This window comes from Littorina saxatilis, linkage group LG9 (genome assembly GCF_037325665.1).
Source record: "Littorina saxatilis isolate snail1 linkage group LG9, US_GU_Lsax_2.0, whole genome shotgun sequence".
In the NCBI taxonomy this organism is placed as follows: Eukaryota; Metazoa; Mollusca; class Gastropoda; order Littorinimorpha; family Littorinidae; genus Littorina; species Littorina saxatilis.
The window spans coordinates 26,078,876-26,098,021 of record NC_090253.1 but is presented as its reverse complement, the minus strand read 5'-3'; the positions used below and the strand labels follow the sequence as shown (position 1 = coordinate 26,098,021).

The window sequence follows — 19,146 nt, the reverse complement described above, 5'->3', positions numbered from 1 at the left end:
GTTCGTTCCTCCTCACAAAAGCTATTGTTTATCTCTCTTCTCACTTCAAGGGAGAAAGACGTTTCAAGAGTTACGTTGGCCCGGTGGGTGTCGTCCCTTATTCGGCAAGCCTACAGTTGGTGTCACACAAGTGGGGGGGGGGGCTCAGCCTGCCTTTCCCCTGGTCTCGGCCAGAGCCCATGAGACTAGGGCGTGGTCTTCGTCTTTGGCCGTTCTTCGCTCGCAACGGCTTGACGAGGTGCTCTCGACGGCTTACTGGCGCTCAGAAGATATTTTCATTAATTACTATCTTCGAGACGTGGCTGCACTCAGACAGGATGGATCTCGCGGTCTACCTGCCCTTATAGCAGCCGGCCAGTTCCTGTCCAGAATGTGATGGTGAGTTTGATTTATTTCTTGCCCACCGCCATGTTGATGTTATCTGCTATATATGTGATTCGGAGTAAGAATATGTAATTTAATGGAAAATTTCTAAAGTAAATTTTCATTTCATTAATATACTTACCCGAATCACATATCGAAGTCCCTCCCGCCTGCCCCGCTGTTTGTTTCGGTTTTTCTCTGAGCCGGAATGAAGTAGCCACGTGCGTGGGATGGGAAGTAGCTAATGGGAGGTAACTCCCAGGGGGTAGCTCACTACCATATGCTAGTTCCAGCTTTTTTGGTGTGGGGTTGCTTCCCTTTAATTACTTTAAAGATGGGTAGCGCTTTCAGTACCTTAGCATACCAGACGGTGTCAACTGCTATATATGTGATTCGGGTAAGTATATTAATGAAATGAAAATTTACTTTAGAAATTTTCCAATCTATCTCTGACCTATCACACAACGACCTAGTTGTCGTGGGTCTTGCTGACCTAACGAACTATTACCATGCTTTATAGCCTTAAAAAGAAAGTATGGGCGCAGTAGCCTAGTGGTTGAGACGTTGGACTTACATGTAGAAAGTTCGGGTTTCGAATCAGTACCTGTCTGCGCCCGGTGGGTTAAAGGTGGAGATGGCCCAGACCAACTTATGTTCAGACCCGCTAGTGCCTTATCACCCCTTCGTGTACACGCACGTATAAGAGCAATTACGCACGGAACACGGTCCTTTCGTCCATATATAAGAGTTCGATGGGTTATAGAAACACAAAAATACCCAGCATGCATCCTCCCCCCAAAAAGCCCACGGAGTATGCCTGCCAAAATGGCGGGGGAAACACTGTCATACACGTTCAATCCCCACGAACGCAGAAAGAGAGGAAGCAGAAGAAGAAGAAGAGATCCTTCTTGCAGCGACCTGTCAATCTTGCGGTAAGTATAGTCTCACTTTCCAGGACCCGGATGGGGATGTTTGCATCTCATTAAGACGGGGTAAGAAGGGAGCTTACTGCGTTATTCTAGTCTTCATCCGTGTTAAGACAGGGGGTCACGTGCCAAGCTGGGGTGACAGACACATTAAAGCATTTTAGGACCGCCCCCCCCCCCCCCCCCACAGGTGGCTTTGACGGGGAAAAGACTATGGGGGCGTCTTTAAACAGGAAACTGTCGTGACGGAGGACTTTAAAGGTTAAGCGAGAGACGCTAAACGTCTCGCTAATTTGACCCGCTTGGTGGCTAGGGATGGTACTGTGGGTTGTGCTGCACAAAAGTTTCTCTCTCTCTCTCTCTCTCTCTCTCGCTCTCTCTCTCTCTCTTCCTCTCTCTCTCTCTCTCTCTCTTTCTCTCTCTCTCTCTCTCTAACTCCTAACCCCTCCCCCACTCCCTTAAATTTCGGACAAGAAAGTTGGTCATGCTCGTAAAAACCCACTGGTGCAAAACTCGTGTTTACGTGGTAATTGCTGCCCACAAAAGAAGAAGAAATGTAGTTTCCAAATTTAACTCTTCGTGTTGTCAAGAACATGCACGTTTACCCCCCCCCCCCTCTGTATAAAACCAAACGAACAAACATTGCCTCGGCCGTGTTCACGTATTCTCGTCAAGTTGGTCTTCAAACGTAAAAGGTTAACTTCCTATGATTGAGGTTTAGTTGAACTGTTAGAATCCCAATAAGCTCATAGATATCGGGAGTAAGAGCTGGGGTGGGTGACCATGTGGTAGTGGTGGAGGAGTGTATATGAACGTTTTAAAGCTTTCCTCGCACTTGAGAGTGGGGGTGGGGAGTATATAAAAGTGTATCGGAGGGTCTTCCCTCAGTCTTTATTAAGCCTGATATCATGAGGCGAAATCGACTTCCGGAAGCCTACTTCACAATGCTCGCCGCACACAGCTGTACAGCGGTGAATGTTCCGTAAAACACTACTTCCCGAAGTCTTCGCAAAGTCAACTTCGTGCTCAATTAAAGACGGCATTTTTGAACACTCTGCACACTTCGTTGCGTGTTGATGTTGTGTCAGTGCCTTCCAGACCCATCTAACAGTGTTATAATTCAGCCATCTCCACCAGCCTGTATCATGTTTGGCTGTGTGCACTGTGCTTCGTACATCGACGCAGACAGATTTCATTGAACACCTTGTAGCAATGAGATGTGAGACTTCGCTTCATCAACGATAAAGGGCGTATCCTTCGCGCACACTTATGGATGAAGTTTGTTCGACCAGCCCAAAAGAAAAACCGGTAAAGTTCGTAACCCTACGTTCAAAGAAGCAATAGCATATTTTGCAAATCTGTGTTCAAAGAGCACCGCCTTCTGTGTTTGTTCAGCACTCGATACGTGCACGAACCATCAGCTTTGCTACGCACACGAACAGATGAAAGGGGGCTTTTGAGTTACGAAGGTGTGGGCATAGGTATAATTTGCAGTGTAAACTTAACAGTGCATCATTTCTGTGTATCATTTCAAGTGCGTACTATGTATGGTGTGAAAAGAGATTTAAACGCCCAGGAGAGACGACAGTGAGGGTCTTAAATGGTGTGTGTAACAATGAAGGGTGTGAGATACGGCAAAGAGAAGTTTGTTGTGTTTATTTGGAGCTTGTATCAGAATTGACTAAATGACCCAATTTTGCACCAAAGTCAACAGAGACATAGCTCAATGAGAAATACACACGGAGAAGAGTAAAAGGGCAGAGAGAGAGAGAGAGAGAGAGAGAGAGAGAGAGAGAGAGAGAGAGAGAGAGAGAGAGAGAGAGAGAGAGAGAGGGAGAGAGAGAGAGGGAGAGAGGGGGAGAGAGAAAGAGAGGGAGAGAGAGAGAGAGAGGGGGAGAGAGAGAGAAAGGAGAGGGAGAGAGAGAGAGAGAGAGAGAAAGAGAGAGAGAGAGAGAGAGAGGGAGAGAGAGGGAGAGAGAGGGGAGAGAGAGAAAGAGAGAGAGAGAGAGAGAGAGAAAGAAAGAGAGAGAGAGAGAGAATGATTTAGAGATAGAGCGGGAGAAGTAGCGAGAAAAATAAAGAGACAGATAGCCAGCCAGTTAGACAGACAGACAGACAGACAGACAGACAGAGAAACTAAAAGATGGTGTTGTTCTTGCCTCTTTTACCTCGCGGACAAGACAATCACAACATAAGACAAGCAAAACAGTTAGCCTGAAAGGATTCTTCACATGTATAAATAACCAGGGGTGGTTTTCAGTAAAGATAGAATGCGTGCTTTTTACAGCAGCCTTTGGATTTTGTGCTCACTTTTGACATTCTACAAGACGGAGACAATAGCAAACATAAACTGCCAAACACAGACAAAAACATGCACTTGCCGACACCTTGACCTTCCCCCTCCCTTAAAAAAACCCACCCACAATATATAGCCTCTGGGCAGAGACAGACCCTGGTCAGCGGAGAGCCCGTGTTGCATCTTTTCTTGTCACGTTTCGTGAAGTATGTAAGCACACACGTGTCATTTCAAATATCTAAGGAATATGCAAATAACTGTTTTGCATCAAAATGACAGACGAGCTCTACTTGACATGGTACAGGCAAAAGTAGTGAAGTACTGGTGACAATGTACATTTAAATTGTCCCACTCTTTTGTTGTAGCTTTCCTTCCTTCATGTTCCATGGAATCTTAGTTATGCCATACGTGCAATGCAGATACCTTCCTGCAATTCCTTGCGTTGGCATCACCCTGCCGAATGGAGACTCTGACATTTGGTGCTAAATGCACCGTGCCCGTTGATGTAATTATTTTCCCTACCATAGCATCATATTTAGGTAAACCATTAAATGGGTGTCTCTATTAAAATGTATTTAGTTATGCTATCATGTTCTGTGTATGAGTTAAAACGACGAAAAACTTTCACTTTGAACGAGCTGACTGACATAACACAACTATATTAAAAACAACTACATTGGGTGATCACCAGTTCAATTTTCGGGACACAGAGATAACGTTGCACATCCATGTTTGCTGAGATGACAATTGCAGGCCGCTTGTGGAATATATCCCATGAAATGTAAATTCAGAAAGTGAGTACTTTGCATCTGACCACGAAAAGGGCGGGCATTTGAAGGGTGCTTAAGATCTTCATATCAAAACGTCAAGTTTTGATTCAACTGTTTAAACAACTCAGCTCAGAACTGCCGAGTAAACTCTTACTCAGGGATGAGACTTTACCCAGGACAGAAATACAGGCTACCTCTGAGAGTGGTAGACGTCATGAGAGCAAAATCAAGAAACAAGAAAGGTAGGTTGTTGGAACGTGTGTTATTGACAAAACAATACATTCACAGATATTTCGACCCAATGGTCTTTTAAGGGAACAGACAAACAAATATTCACACAAAACTTATTTTGATAGAATCAGTTTTCGCCCACTCGTCAGGAAGCCGAGCGAATGAATGATTGAATGTCATGAGAGCAGCTTTGAATCTTTATATATCAAAACGTCAACATTTTGTCATCAAACTGCTGAGTTGGTATACAACCTCGTGTATGACTCACAAAAGTAGCACACGGACAAAATGCTATCTGATACTGTGATTGGTCAAAGGTAGGCGAGTGGTGACACCGTCCTCAAAAATGTCGCTTGGAAAACAATCTTGACGAAGGTATGCAAATATTTGAACAACTGACATTTTTCAGTCGGTGCCTGGAGAATATAAATTTGACCTACAAAACTAGCACACTGACAAAATGGTTGGCCAAAAGTAGAAAAGTGGCTACACCTAGGGGGACTAACAAATTTCGGTAGAAAAATAATGTTCACGATTGTAGGCAAATATTTTACATCTTGTGCAGTTTTCTGTCAGCATAATTATAGTACCTTGAGAATGTACATTAGGGTGACCTCATCCAGAAGACATTTTCACTGCTTTGAGTGGCTGACAGAATGAAAACACTTTGAAGTACTCCAAATGTACTGTCCAAGGAATTGGGTGTGGGGATTCGTGATTTGTTTTGACAGCTCGACGCAATGAAAAACAACACATAACACAATAAACCCAATAGAGGGCGCATTCAGTGACGTATCACACCGTATACCGTGGTTGCACCCTTATTTTTCTGTCCGAAGGGAGACACGCGACGTAAGTTTCTGCACAAAATCACATGTAATTCCTCACAAATGACATATCATCACAAAACTACCGTTTGTACTTTGGCCTAAGGTGTCATAGCATCATATCATCGATTTGTTTCATTGCTTCAATGTGTTTGTGAACGTTGGCCTTCAAGTATTTACACATTTCAAGCGCATTATGTGCAAATTTTGACTTTCCGCAGTTACTAGGGAAATTCAAGCACACGAGAAAGGCTACACACGATTGTAATGTGATCTATGGTCATTTCTTGACATCTGGGTCAGATGATATGATTTAAAGTGGTGCACGAGCGTCATATTTCATGAATCTGTGAAGACAGAAGACCAGGCCGATTTACATTCATATGTATTTCCCACGGTTGTAACAAATTTATCCATGTTCGCACAGCATACGAGATGAAATGAGTCACGTTGGTTAAAAAAAATGCCTTTTGAATAATTTCCACGGAGGATAAAACGAAACATGTAGGCCTACGCTCATTCTTGCCGCTGCTGTGCGGTATTTTACATTACATTTTTGTCTTGTCGGTGCATGTACATAAGCTTTATGCAAGTTGCTGAAACTCTGATGGATTTTCAGTTACGTGTGTATATACATGTACTGTCCCTTTTGGGCGTGGGAAAATGCCTGTTTCTTGTCCATAATCATAGCTGGCAACTGTCCAATACGTATTCTAGTCATTAGCAGTTTCAAGGCCTATTTACCAAATACTTAACACAGAGTAGCAAATGTACATACATGGCGTAGTTGTATGCTTATATTCATGTTTACAAGTATAATCCAAACTAAACCAAATAAATTAAGTCGACGTACTTCCTTTCATTGAGCAAGTTACGTGGCCCTTTTTGCAAAATACTTAGCCCAGTTTAACAAATGTATACTTTTTTTTAACACTCATTTTATATATGTGCGCGAATACATTAGCCTGGACTACGAATGTTCAGTTTACATCTTTCCGTTCGCTAAACATGTGACGCCAATCATTGCGTTGATTCGAACGCGAACACTTTGACTGTAAAAAAAATCCACTTGAAAACAGAGAGAATGTTGTCAGTATTCAAAAAGGAATTCAGCAGTTGACCTTTAAGATTAAAGCTCCCATGACTTTTTTGTGGCAGACTTGTTTTTGAAAGTAACAGCATCGACCCCGTGTGTACTGCATATTAGCAAAATATATCTGCATTTTGTGTTGACAGCCATTTTCTTGGCCCTGCCTGTCGTAGCATTCGATTTCACACAAAAATGATTCTATTTTGTTATGTCTTTCATCCCTCATGTGTACAATATTATATCAGGGGCGGATCTGGGTTTTGAAAGGGGGGGGTGCAAAGTTCTTTTTTTTTTGTGTGTGTGTATCTTATCAGCGAAGGCGCGAAGCGCCGAACCGATGGCGCGAAGCGCCGAGCATGCTAGGGGGGTCCGGGGGCATGCCCCCCCCGGAATTTATTTTTAAAAAGGAAGCAAAATTGTGCAATCTGGTGCAATCTGAGCGTGTAAAGTGCTATTTTCAGGTGATACATTTTTCTTCTTTTTTTCTTTCTTCTTTTTTTTTTGTCCCGCTGGGGGGGGGGGGGGGTGTGCAATTGCACCCATTGCACCCCCCCCCCCCCCCCCGCAGATCCGCCCCTGTTATATGGCGACGCAAGAGAAAGAAACACACATGACACAGGTTTTAAAAACATCTGATTTATAAATATTTCTTCACTTCGCCGTACAAATTCTTTGTAAGGCCAAAAAAAAAAAAGTCTGTTTACGGTAACATGGGGTGAAAAAATAGGGTCGGTAGGTCGGCTTTTTTATTTTTTATTTTTTTTTTTAAATTGTTTTTTCTTCTCCCCTCTCTATGATGTTTCACAGTTCATTTCTTCTCATCAATCCCTGTTTTTGCCCAACATAACTATAAACAGTACTTTGAGCTTACCTCCCTTCTGTCGTCTGCTGTTTGAGCGCAAAGAGCTCTATTTTAGATGCGGGTTTTTTTTTTTCAGACGATCCAAAAAAAAGATTAGGGTCGGGCCTAAAAACTAGGGTCGGTCGGGTTACCGTAAACAGACCTTTTTTTGTGTGGCCTAATCTCTTAGATGTGTAGGACTGTACTGATGAAAAGCAAGAGTCAAAGCAATAGAGCAAAGAAACAGACACACCACAACTCTCTTCTTGGTTTAGGTTGCATTCTACTAGGCCCAAAAAAATAATAGGTGTGGTTACGGTAACATAGCCTAAAAAAATAGGGTAGAAAGGTAGGCAATCACTTTTTTTTTTAAAACTTTTTTTTCTAATGTGTACAAATTAAACCTACTTGACAGGGAAATACTAAGTGTGCGACTCGGGCGCTTTCGCTTTCATTGCGTTTTCTGCACTCGTTTACTTGTTTTTTGGGGTATTTTTTTGACAAATGTAATAAAAAGTTATAGGGTCGGCCCCCAAAAATAGGGTAGGTCGGGTTACCGTAACCACACCTATTTTTTTTTTAGGCCCTATCTTTGACGGAGCAAAAATAAAACCCGAAGCGAAATGTTTTTCTTTTCATCATTATTATAATACTCTGATGTGTATCTTGTTCGTCCCCTCAAAGCTCAATAGATCGAGGTTGTAAACGTTTTGTTTGGTCAACACTTAGGAAACGTTCCATGCATTCATTTTTGTTTAAATAAAAAGAAAACACACCAGTAACCAGGTTGGGTACGTTTATATCTATAATCAATATTTCGGCACGTTACTGCCTTCTTCGGGATGGCAAGCTTATGGAAAGAATGGAATTACAGCACGTAAATAATCTTATTTCATTTTTGTTGAAATTAACTCAAAAAAACATTTACAGAAATAGCTATGTGAAAAATACGACTGTAAAGCAAAAATTCACAAAATACGGGTATAACTCGATATTTCATTCGACAAGGATTTGTCACCACTTTCTGAAATTCCATTGCTACGTCATATAACGCTTGTATGCACAGCTGTCAGTACGAGCGAGGTAAATAAGAAAACATAACACAACACAGAAATTCCTCAAATACCTTACACACATTTATATGAGTTTATGTTATTTCTGTCGCCTAAAACGGCGTCGAGAGCAGGCGATTCAGTTGCGGTACCAATATCGTCAAAGCTTTCGAACAGATAACGGCGATACACAGAAACGTCCACAAAGAGATTCTTACATTAAAGCTAACACTTCAGCGGCTCGTATAAAAACTAATGGCAACACATTGAAAGCCAATACTTCAGGGTACACCGCAAAGTCCTAAGGGTACACCTTTAATCCTATTTGTCAAATATTATTTATACAAGCAACACCGAACTCTGTTTTGAACCGCGACCATCGTTTTCATCCAGGAAGAGGTTTTCAAACAGAAGACAAGGTCATCCTTTAACGACCTGGTCTTGATATCTCTATTGAACGAATCATCTTTGATTGTTGAAATTCAGTGCATGGGAGTCTCTTGGCTTACGTCGGTTTCTAGTTCGTGACACTTGAGAACACTCGTCACTTTTATTTTCGTGTTTGCTGCGAGTTCTTCACGTTCCACGAGTGGACGACCTTGGTATGCAAACAACGTCATAGAACACTGTGAGCGCCCCTCTTATGGCCAGATAATTCCTGCGAGAATTGCGTAAATATTCCTTGTTCGAGGGTTTTTCCTACCCAGTGGTGTGTTATGCAGGTTTTTGTGAACAGTACTTTGTTACGGCATTTTAAGTTTTTTTTAATTTACCAGAACTGTGTTACGCCTTTTTTGGTATCCAGAACTTTGTTTTACTACAACTTGTTTGTAAACTGAACTGTATTACGCGTACGACGTATTTCACACCTAGCAGCAGATGCTTGGTGCAAAATACGGCAGAAAATCATAGGCATTTTTACGCCGCATTTTACATCCAATACTAGAAGCTGAGAGTAAAATTTCGGCGTCACCGACAGCTGGGTTGGAAAACCTGCATACCACGTCAACGTTATGATGAATCGAACGTTTGAAACGTGTGGATGAGAAATTGAATAAAACACGCTTAAACCAATCGAACTCTAGGGACCGAAGATACGGTACGAGTGATGAACTTTATGCTCTCGATCTCGGCCACAACAATGAAGAGCTGAGCTACAACTTCAAAAATACGTGTAGTATATTAGCCGATATTCCTTTTTGAATAGCGTCATGCAAAAGTGTGTATCCTTCTCACAATAAAGGGCTGAGCTTTACCTGTTACGATCGAATTTGTCTTTTCTGAAGAAGACAAGAGAAAGATATTGGCAGCAACCACATTACTTAGTTCTTAGTTCATCAACGCCCTTTTAGATCCTGAAGTGACTAACTTACCGTCACTAACACAACCTACATCCTTTACACAACAATGTTTGACAAATGTTCATTCTCAGTTTAGTTCATCAGCTCTTTTATGACACAGTTCAGCAACAAACTACTTCGCAATTATCCTCAAAACTTCCTTGGAAATATGATTAGGCCTACCTATCCTGTGCGCGTAGAACAACCACTTCCAATTACAGCCTTATTATAGGGAAAACGTTTAATAAACACGTAGAGAGAGACAGAGTGAGAGAGAGAGAGAGAGAGAGAGAGAGAGAGAGAGAGAGAGAGAGAGAGAGAGAGAGAGAGAGAGAGAGGGAGACAGACAGACAGAGACATAGTCAGAAACAAAGACACAGAGATAGACAGAGCAACCATACTGACACTTTCTTATCTCATAGAAATGACCGAGTGATGACAGCTTCTCTTCGTTTCCAGGTAGATCCTGTGCTCAGTATCATAAGTTTGCCTCACTGGTTAAAGAGGCCAAACACGTTATGGCTAATCTAATGACTGAGAGAATGCTATTAAATTAGAACTTACAGGCTCTTACGTCGGACAATAACGAACGGATCCTTACTTAATGTATTATCTTGTGGTACATTATCACCACCTTGAAAACACTCGTTAGGGGTATGTATAATAATAATAATAATAATAAGGTTATTTATAGGGCGCAAATTCTAAAATAGTTCTAAGCGCCTTACAATCAATCTTAAATATAATGATCTCAAAAACAGCAAATGTACACATAAGCGCCTTACAAAGCGTATAACTGTAGGAGGGGCTTGGAATTCTATTGTAGAAAAAAACCGCCTTCTGACAAGTCAAACTACGACTACAAGAGTACTTGAACATAATTATTGAAACACTGTTGAACTTGCTGGGTAAAAGAACATTATAAGGAATTAAGGAACATGCCCCACAATACGCACATGCCAGATGTTTGACAAATGCAGATGCAGATTAATTGGTAAGACACTCTTAAAAAAGCTTTGCTAAAAGAGTTGGTTTTAGGACCAACATGAGTGGAGTAAGGCAACTTTGTTTCCAAGCAGACTTACAGGAATAACAACGATCCCAACGATCAATATCTTAATTCCCACGCATTGTGTTGTATTGGTGGTATTATTATTGGCAAGACAGACTAAACTGATATAGCCAAATCCACGAGATAAGAGACCCCTCCCCTGCACGCACAGAAACATCTTCAAATTGTGTGACACGCCATGCCAAGACACACTTGACAGCTGTATAGAAACACGACAAGAAAAGAGAATCGTCTCATGCATGTATGCCCACACAAAAATGTGTAGTCATTCATGCAGAGAGAGAAACATCTTCACAATACAGACAAGAAACTCCAGACATAAAACAATAGATACCTACCAGCAAAGGAAACGGGGGGCAGCGAAAAAAATCTGAAACTCAGCAGAGCAGTAGGATCTGAAGCGAAGTTAGCACTACACAGATAGGATGAGACGAGATCTATCGGACCGCCCCCAGTCCAAACGTGAATCAGAGAAAATGGAGAGAGGCTGCAGGTTTTATTACCTCGCCGGCCCTCGATTTCGGGTGGATTCTCCTTCCAGTAACGGTATGGGATGCTGGGAAACGGGTAAAAAAGGGGGGGGGGGGGGGGCGGGAGGCGAGAATAGGAGGAGATGGTTGGAAGAGGGTGGGTGGGCAATGTGGTTTTAAACGGGTAGATGGGAGGCTGAATTGAAAGGGGGGTTTACGCGGGTGGATGAAGTCAGTGACAGCGCTGGTTGACCGAAGGCGTGGGTAGCTGGCGAGAGGATGGAAGCTGCAGCACTTGCAGCGGGGAAGGAGGGAGAGGACGAGAAAGGAGAAGACGGGTGGGGGGTCAACTTCGCCTCAGCCGAGATGTAATCCAAACATCCAAACCAGTACCCTGGCAGTAGCGAGAAGAGTGTCGAGACGAGAAGGAGGAGAAAGCGGAGAAAAACAAAGAGGAATAAGGGGAAGAGGGATGGAGATACGCGTCACCTCAGCCAAAACGTAATCCAAACATCTCCGCCACTACCCTGCCTGAAGCGAGAAGAGCATCGAGACGAGAAGGAGGAGAAAGCGCGGAAAAAAGAAGAGGGGTGGAATCAGCGTCACCTCAGCCAAGACGTAATCCAAACATCTCCAACAGCAGAGCCCTGGCCGCAAGACGGTCTGACGGCAGCCCTCCAAACCACACACTCGGGTGACAAGGCGGGTAGACTCTGACTAGCCTGCTGCTTTCGTTCGGGTGGCGAATGACACAACACGTCGGGTCAGCAACCTTCCCCACCCCGGTTACATTCATACCTTACTCCTCGCGGGTGTTCCAAGCCATCGTGGTCAAGGATCAGTGTGTTCGGATTGGGGTTTACAAAGGCACCAGCAGAAGAGAATTAACACAAGAGGTTAGGGTCACTTTGTTCGTGTGTTCCTTCGAACTATTCCCTGCTGGTAAAGACACACTACCTCCCGCGTGAAAATTCGACTCACCATCTCAGGCCTGTCAAGAGGTTAGGGTCACTTTGTACGATGCATGGTTCCAAAGTTCGAACGAAGTCCTGCTGTTAAAGACACGGTCCTTCCTGTGTTAACATTCGACTCTCCATCTGAGATCTGTGGAGGCTTGTACAAGGGATAAAACCATCCCTCCACTTAGACACATACGAACAGTCAACAGCCAGGATGCTGTTTGTGCAGAGTGAGATTTTATTAAAATAATTAATTCCTTAACGGACGTTAGTGATTTTTATGAAACTATATCTAATGAACGGGAACCACAATAAGGATGTCCATTTTGGGTACGTAGCCAAGTGGAGGGACGTTCCTCAAGTCAATTCGGGGTGAAGTCGACTTCGAGAAGTCCATTTCACGAAGCTGGCTGCACGAAGCGTTGGCACTGAATTTTCAGTAAAGACTTCGCGACTTCAGCTTCAATTAAGGACTGCCTCTATCCTATGTAAAATCCGGGCAGGATCTAGGATAGTGATTCGAATAGTTTTCACGAGAAGTACGTTGTCTTGAAGTTCACTTTTTTCGCTGGTTCCTTCGAACACACCTCTGCTCTTTTCCTCACAGCTTGAAGGGATAAGGAGCCGACGCAGGTGTACTTTGAAAAGCCTGGTCGAAAACTGTGTCGTTTAGTTGGACAGCAAAAGTCAGACATGATGCGGAGGCTGTTTCGATGTTAACTCAGAGATTTGGCAGCTAGTGAATAGGTCAGAAAAGATCACTTACGTGCTGCAAACATGCCTTGATTTCGCTTTGTTCTTGTTTGCAACGCCTCTGCAAATACCTTGACCATGGTTTGCAGCGAGTTTTAATGTTTGAATTACAACGACATTTACTTATGCTTGGTACGGTTTTACACGTTAAGTGTTCTGGACAGGAACAAAGTGACCTCAGTATTAAATTATACTTTTGTGTGTGTGTGTGTGTGTGTGTGTGTGTGTGTGTGTGTGTGTGTGTGTGTGTGTGTGTGTGTGTGATCGATATTGTCGCTCGAAACTTGTAAACAGCAATGCACTTTGGCTTTGAATGTATTTCATTTGACATTTTTTTAATCCTTATATTCCACAACAGCGGATGCTTTAGCCATATGATAATAAGGTAACGAAACAAGCGTAGAGCGTATACTCTTTACTGCATTTCGTTTACCAAGGGGAAAAAAAGAGGAAATAACATTGTATTCTCTTGTCCATGACACTCTAATTGTCCTGATTAAAGGCACGATCCTTGCGATGAAAAGAGATCTTCTCACTGTCTCAGAACGGGCCAGGCTAGTACACGGGATCAGATCATCCCTGCACTTGATTACATTCCAACATTCTTCTTCTGCTTCTTTGTTCATGGGCTTAGACTCCCACGTTCACTCATGTTTTTAGCACGAGTGGATTTTTATACCGTTTTTACCCCGCCGTTCAGGCAGCATACGCCGATTTTAGGGGAGGCATGCTGGGTATTTTCGTGTTTCTTTAACCCACCGAACTCAGAGATAACAGGATCTTTTCTGTGCGCACTTGGTCTTGTGCTTGCGTGTACACACGAAGGGGGTTAAGTCACTAGGCAGGTCTGCACATAAGCTGACCTGGGAGATCGGGAAAATCTCCACTCTTAACCCACCAGGCGGCAGCGACCGGGATTCGAACTCACGACCTCCCGATTAGGAGGCCGACGTCTGACCACCCCGCCACTGCGCCCGTCACATACCTAGATTCAACATCTTGACTTCTTCTTGTGCAGTGTTGTCATTTTGTGATGACTGAATTTCGCACAATGGCACCGATATCTTTTTTTTAGAAATGAATTCATCAACAATGATTCTCCCTCCGCACTGGAAGCAACTTGGCTCTTGATTTGTGGCTGTTCATCTTTGGTATGTGCCCAAGTGGAGGGATGGTCTTATCCCATGTAAAAGTCTGGCCACATCTCAGATGTTGAGCAGGACTGTTTTCACGGCAAGTACTGTGGCTTAAACTTTTGTTTGTTTGTTTGTTCGTTCATGGGCTGAAACTCCCACGGCTTTTACGTGTATGACAGTTTTTACCCCGCCATTTAGGCAGCCATACGCCGCTTTCGGAGGAAGCATGCTGGGTATTTTCGTGTTTCTATAACCCACCGAACTCTGACATGGATTACAAGATCTTTTTCGTGCGCATTTGGTCTTGTGCTTGCGTGTACACACGGGGGTGTTCGGACACCGAGGAGAGTCTGCACACAAAGTTGACTCTGAGAAATAATAAATCTCTCGCCGAACGTGGGGACGAACTCACGCTGACAGCGGCCAACTGGATACAAATCCAGCGCGCTACCGACTGAGCTACATCCCCGCCCTGACCCTGTGGCTTAAACTGACGCTGATACTATTATCCATTATCTAGTCCCCAGTGGGCTGTTTCCATGTCTTAGTGAGAATTCCACATGTACAAGCTGAAAGTAATTTTGGTGGAAATGTGTGGAAAATGATTTAAGATTGCTGACTTTTGTTATGTTTGATTGTTCATGATAAGAAAAGTTCGGGTTATTTCTGCTTCAATGTTCCTTTGAATGGACAGGAACATATTGTATGTTGTAACACTTTCAGAGGTTTGTTTAGTTTATTGTCATTGCTACTACCTACAAACGTGTCTCTGTTTTTACTTTCGCCGTGAGAAGGCCTGGAAGAAAGAACATAGAAATCAAAGAACAGACAGATTTCCAACGTTCCAAAATTCAGAATAAAAAAACAAAAAAGGTTAGTTATTTGAACGTTTACTTTTTAACAAAGCAAGACATTCACAAGTTGATCAACCTAACGACGGGCGCAGTGGCGGGGTGGTAAAACATCGGCCTCTTAATCAGAAGGTCGAGGGTTCGAATCCCGGCCGCGGCCGCCTGGTGGGTTAAAAGTGTGGATATTTTTCTGATCTCCCAGGTCAACTTATGTGCAGACCTGCGAGTGGCTTGTACACACGGAGTGGCTTTGTGTGTACACGCAACCACAAGACCAAATGCGCACGGAAAAGATCCTGTAATCCATGTCAGAGTTCGGTGGGTTATAAAAACACGAAGAAACCCAGCATGCTTCCTCCGAAAGCGGTGTATGACTCTGCCTTAATGGCGGGGTAAAAACGGTCATACACGTGACATTCCACTCGTGCAAAAACACGAGTGTACGTGGGAGTTTTAGCCCACGAACGCACAAGAAGAAGAAGAAGATCTACCCAATACTGTTGATACGAATGAAGCTAATGAAAGAAACTTAAAAAGCCTTTCGACTCTGATCTTCTCCTTGCAAGAGATCGGATCAAAAATATACTAACATATTTTTTTATTTTGTTTATATTTGTCTCATAATTATTTAGGTTTATTTGTTTTTCCAACCTGAATACCATTGGGTCGATGTACTTGGGAACGTCTTGTTACGAAAAATATATTACATGATGCATTAACTAATCTTGCTTGTTTTGTTGAAACAGGAAATAGCAAAAGTCTATCACAACGACACGAGCACAGTTCAGACGCAGTTCTCTTCATCTCCTCTCTGTGCAAGTTGACTTAGACAGCCAACTCTAATGGTCACCGGTGTGACGATGACATCTTGGCCCCGTGGTCATATTACGATTCTCGGCCTCGTTGATCTTGTATAAACTCCACACTGAACAAAAAAACACCCTTCGATAGTACTGATGAACGACCTTGGGTACCTTACATTCATGGGGCCAAATTTGTCCAACCAATTTTTTGTATTTAACTTAGAAATTTGATTATCCTAAAATGTTTCCCCTCTCACTCAAGGGACGTAACCACTCGGTACACGTTTTCGAAGAAATCGATTGTTTGGGTAAAATCTATTAAATTTAACCACCAATTTTTTTCACATGCAAAACAACTGACATGCTGTTCGTCCTTAAATAATTTCACTTCATTATTTTTACCAGGAAACAACATTTCAGTCTCGAGTATATATCGAGGGGGTAATATTATGACCACGGGGCCAAGCTGTCATCGTCACACCGGTGTGCGAAAAATATGCTGGAATTTTGGACCAGCTGAGTTAAATGCACATACCCTTCCCATTTAAACGCTTGGGCTCACCATTTCAGAACTGGTCAGTTTTTTTAAAGTTTTTTTTAAAGATGGGATAAGGTCATTCTTTTGCTTGGATACGTTCCAAGAATGAACGACCAAGGTGCGTTCTGTGCAGCAGGGGAAGTTCTTGATGTATTAATTCTTTAAAGCCTCATAATTATTAATTGTGCAATGTCGACTTCGCAAAGTAAATTTCACGAAACTGGTTGCACGAAGTTTGGCACTGAATTTTTGGTCAACACCCCCTAACTTTGTGAAGTCTTCGCTAAGTCAATTTCACGAAACTGGTTGCACGAAGTTTGGCACTGAATTTTGGGTCAACACCCCCAACTTTGTGATGTCTTCGCTAAGTCAATTTCACGAAACTGGTTGCACGAAGTTTGGCACTGAATTTTGGGTCAACACCCCCAACTTTGTGATGTCTTCGCAAAGTAAATTTCACGAAACTGGTTGCACGAAGTTTGGCACTGAATTTTTGGTCAACACCCCCTAACTTTGTGAAGTCTTCGCGAAGTTGACTTCGGACTCAATTTAAATTCAAATTAAATCAGCAACAACAAAAAACACGAGGAAAAAAAACCCACAAACACCCAACACGTGCTCAGGTCAAAAGCAGTTCTCGTAATCTCTTTTCCCTGTGCAAACAGACATGGTCACTGGTGACAGAGAAATACTCCACAGTTTTCGAACAGCTGAGTTAATCGCAGCAACACGATTCTACACAAACCAAAGCTAAATGCCTTTGCTTGCAACAAATATTAACCCTACCCGTTTTAGACTTACGGGTGGGTCTTTTTCTGGGATGGTTTTGGGGAGAAGGCACAGCGGGGGTCAACAACACGACACTGACACAACTACAAAGGGCTTACCTCTTCTTTCTGACACCTTCTCACTGTCTCGACTGCAAATTATTGCAGATCCGGGTGGATGATGTCGTGTGTCCGTTTGCTGGGGTAGATGTGGAATACAGTCCAGTTGGATATGTGGATGATTAGTTTATGGAAGTCTGCTGATAATCACAAATCTGGGTAAATGTCGGGTAGACGTAATATGTCGGGTGGCCGTTTTCTGGGGTAGATGTAGAATATAGTCCAGTTGGACAGGTGAATTAATAGTCGATATGGAACTGATAATCACAAATCTGGTTAGATGTCGGGCGGATGTGTGATGTCGGGTGGCAGTTTTCTGGGGTAGATGAAAAGTTAAGTTGGATTTGTGATTGAATAGTTGATGGAATTCTGCTAATAACCACAAATCCGGGTAGATATCGGATGGTCGTTTGCTGGGGTAGATGTTGAATATAGTCCAATTTGGATATGTGAATGAAGAGTTGAATGAACTCTGCTGATAATCACAAATCCGGGTAGATGTCGAGTGGACATGTGATGTCGGGTGGCCGTTCGCACGGGTAGATATTGAATACGTATTTGCTTGAACAGTTGATGAAGCTCTGCTGATAATCACAAATCCGGATAGATGTCGGGTGGACGTGTGATGGGATGAAGGCTGGATAGCTGGATGAATAATCCTGTTGGATATGCAAATGGATCAATAACTTGATTTACAATTTAATGGATTCCTTGTAGTTATTCAGATCGATCTCAAGAAACTACAATGCTCAAAAGTGACACTGTCGAGATGCTAGGGTGATTTATAATTTTCAATTTACAATGTGACGATGTTCAGAAACTGCCTAATTTATGGTTCGGTTGATTTTACCTTCACAACTTCTGATTGGAGCACCGTTCTGGTCGTGGATGAGGTAATCCAAGGAAAGTGTAGCTTATTTTCGAATTTGCACTGTTGCGAGGTTGCAACGGAATGACAGCAGCGCGGTATCTATTTTCTTCACAGAAAATTAATGTTGAATAGTATGAAGACAAAAGCACTCTCCCGTCATGGTTGATGTCGCTGTTGTTCTCGTGGCCGTGTGGTGGTGCGGGGTGGTTGTCGTTGTTGTTAGTGTCCTCGTCGTTGTTATTGCTACAGCTGACGGCTTAAATGTTTGTTCAGGTTCTTTTTCTCTCTCTCTCTCACCGTTTAAGCCGTTGTATGTCACAAAAAGCTCATTTTCTGTCTCAGTTCCGCACATTTGTTGCTTGAACCCATCCACCTTAATTAGTATCTAGTCTTCAGTTTTGATTCTACACAGACACATCCAGCAGACGGAGAACACGACCAGAAGCGTTGCCAGGGAGAGCAGACGGAGAAGGCAGCAAGACGGGAACGAAGACAGCCCTGGTTCTTGCCACAGAGGGGAGGTCTTAGCGCGACAGGGGTACGAAAGTGTATGATGTTGACACGGAGCGAAAACGGCTTGTGCATGTCTTGTTTGCAAAGATGAGAGAAAGACGGGCGACAGTGTCAGGAGAGAGAGAGAGAGAGAGAGAGAGAGAGAGAGAGAGAGAGAGAGAGAGAGAGAGAGAGAGAGAGAGAGAGAGAGATGGGTTCAGCACACGTATGAGAAATATGAAAGAGAGAGACAAGGAGAGAGAGAGAGAGAGAGAGAGAGACAGAGAGAGAGACAGAGAGAGAGACAGAGAGAGAGAGAGAGAGAGAGAGAGAGAGAGAGGGGGGGGAGTCGGAGAATAAAAAAGAAGCTGGGTTCAGCACAGGTATGACAAGTGTCGGCGCGGCATTGACAACGGCGTTGACACAACTCGTTCAGTCTCATCGCCACACACTGCACTAGGCACAGTTACAGCGTCGAGAGGTGGATTGGCTTTGAAATACAGGCGGGAACCTAATCCTACATTTATTCTAGCGCAAGTCTCGAACTGCAGTCGAACTTATGGCGAAAAGTGTGTACT

At 43.2% G+C, this 19,146-nt stretch overlaps 1 protein-coding gene across 4 annotated transcripts in view; it reads right to left on the bottom strand.

The window, feature by feature from the left end:
• LOC138975709 (balbiani ring protein 3-like) overlaps nucleotides 1–17,887 on the bottom strand; it is an 88,720-nt gene extending 70,833 nt beyond the window's left edge. For 3 of the 4 annotated variants that reach the window (XM_070348461.1, XM_070348464.1, XM_070348463.1), the window contains exon 1: nucleotides 11,147–11,303. The gene's annotated coding sequence lies outside the window, so the exon portion shown is untranslated. Of the gene's footprint in view, nucleotides 1–11,146; nucleotides 11,304–17,205 lie in introns of those variants that run through there. The other variant, XM_070348462.1, reaches the window with a different exon arrangement.
• Nucleotides 17,888–19,146: the final 1,259 nt, after the last annotated feature.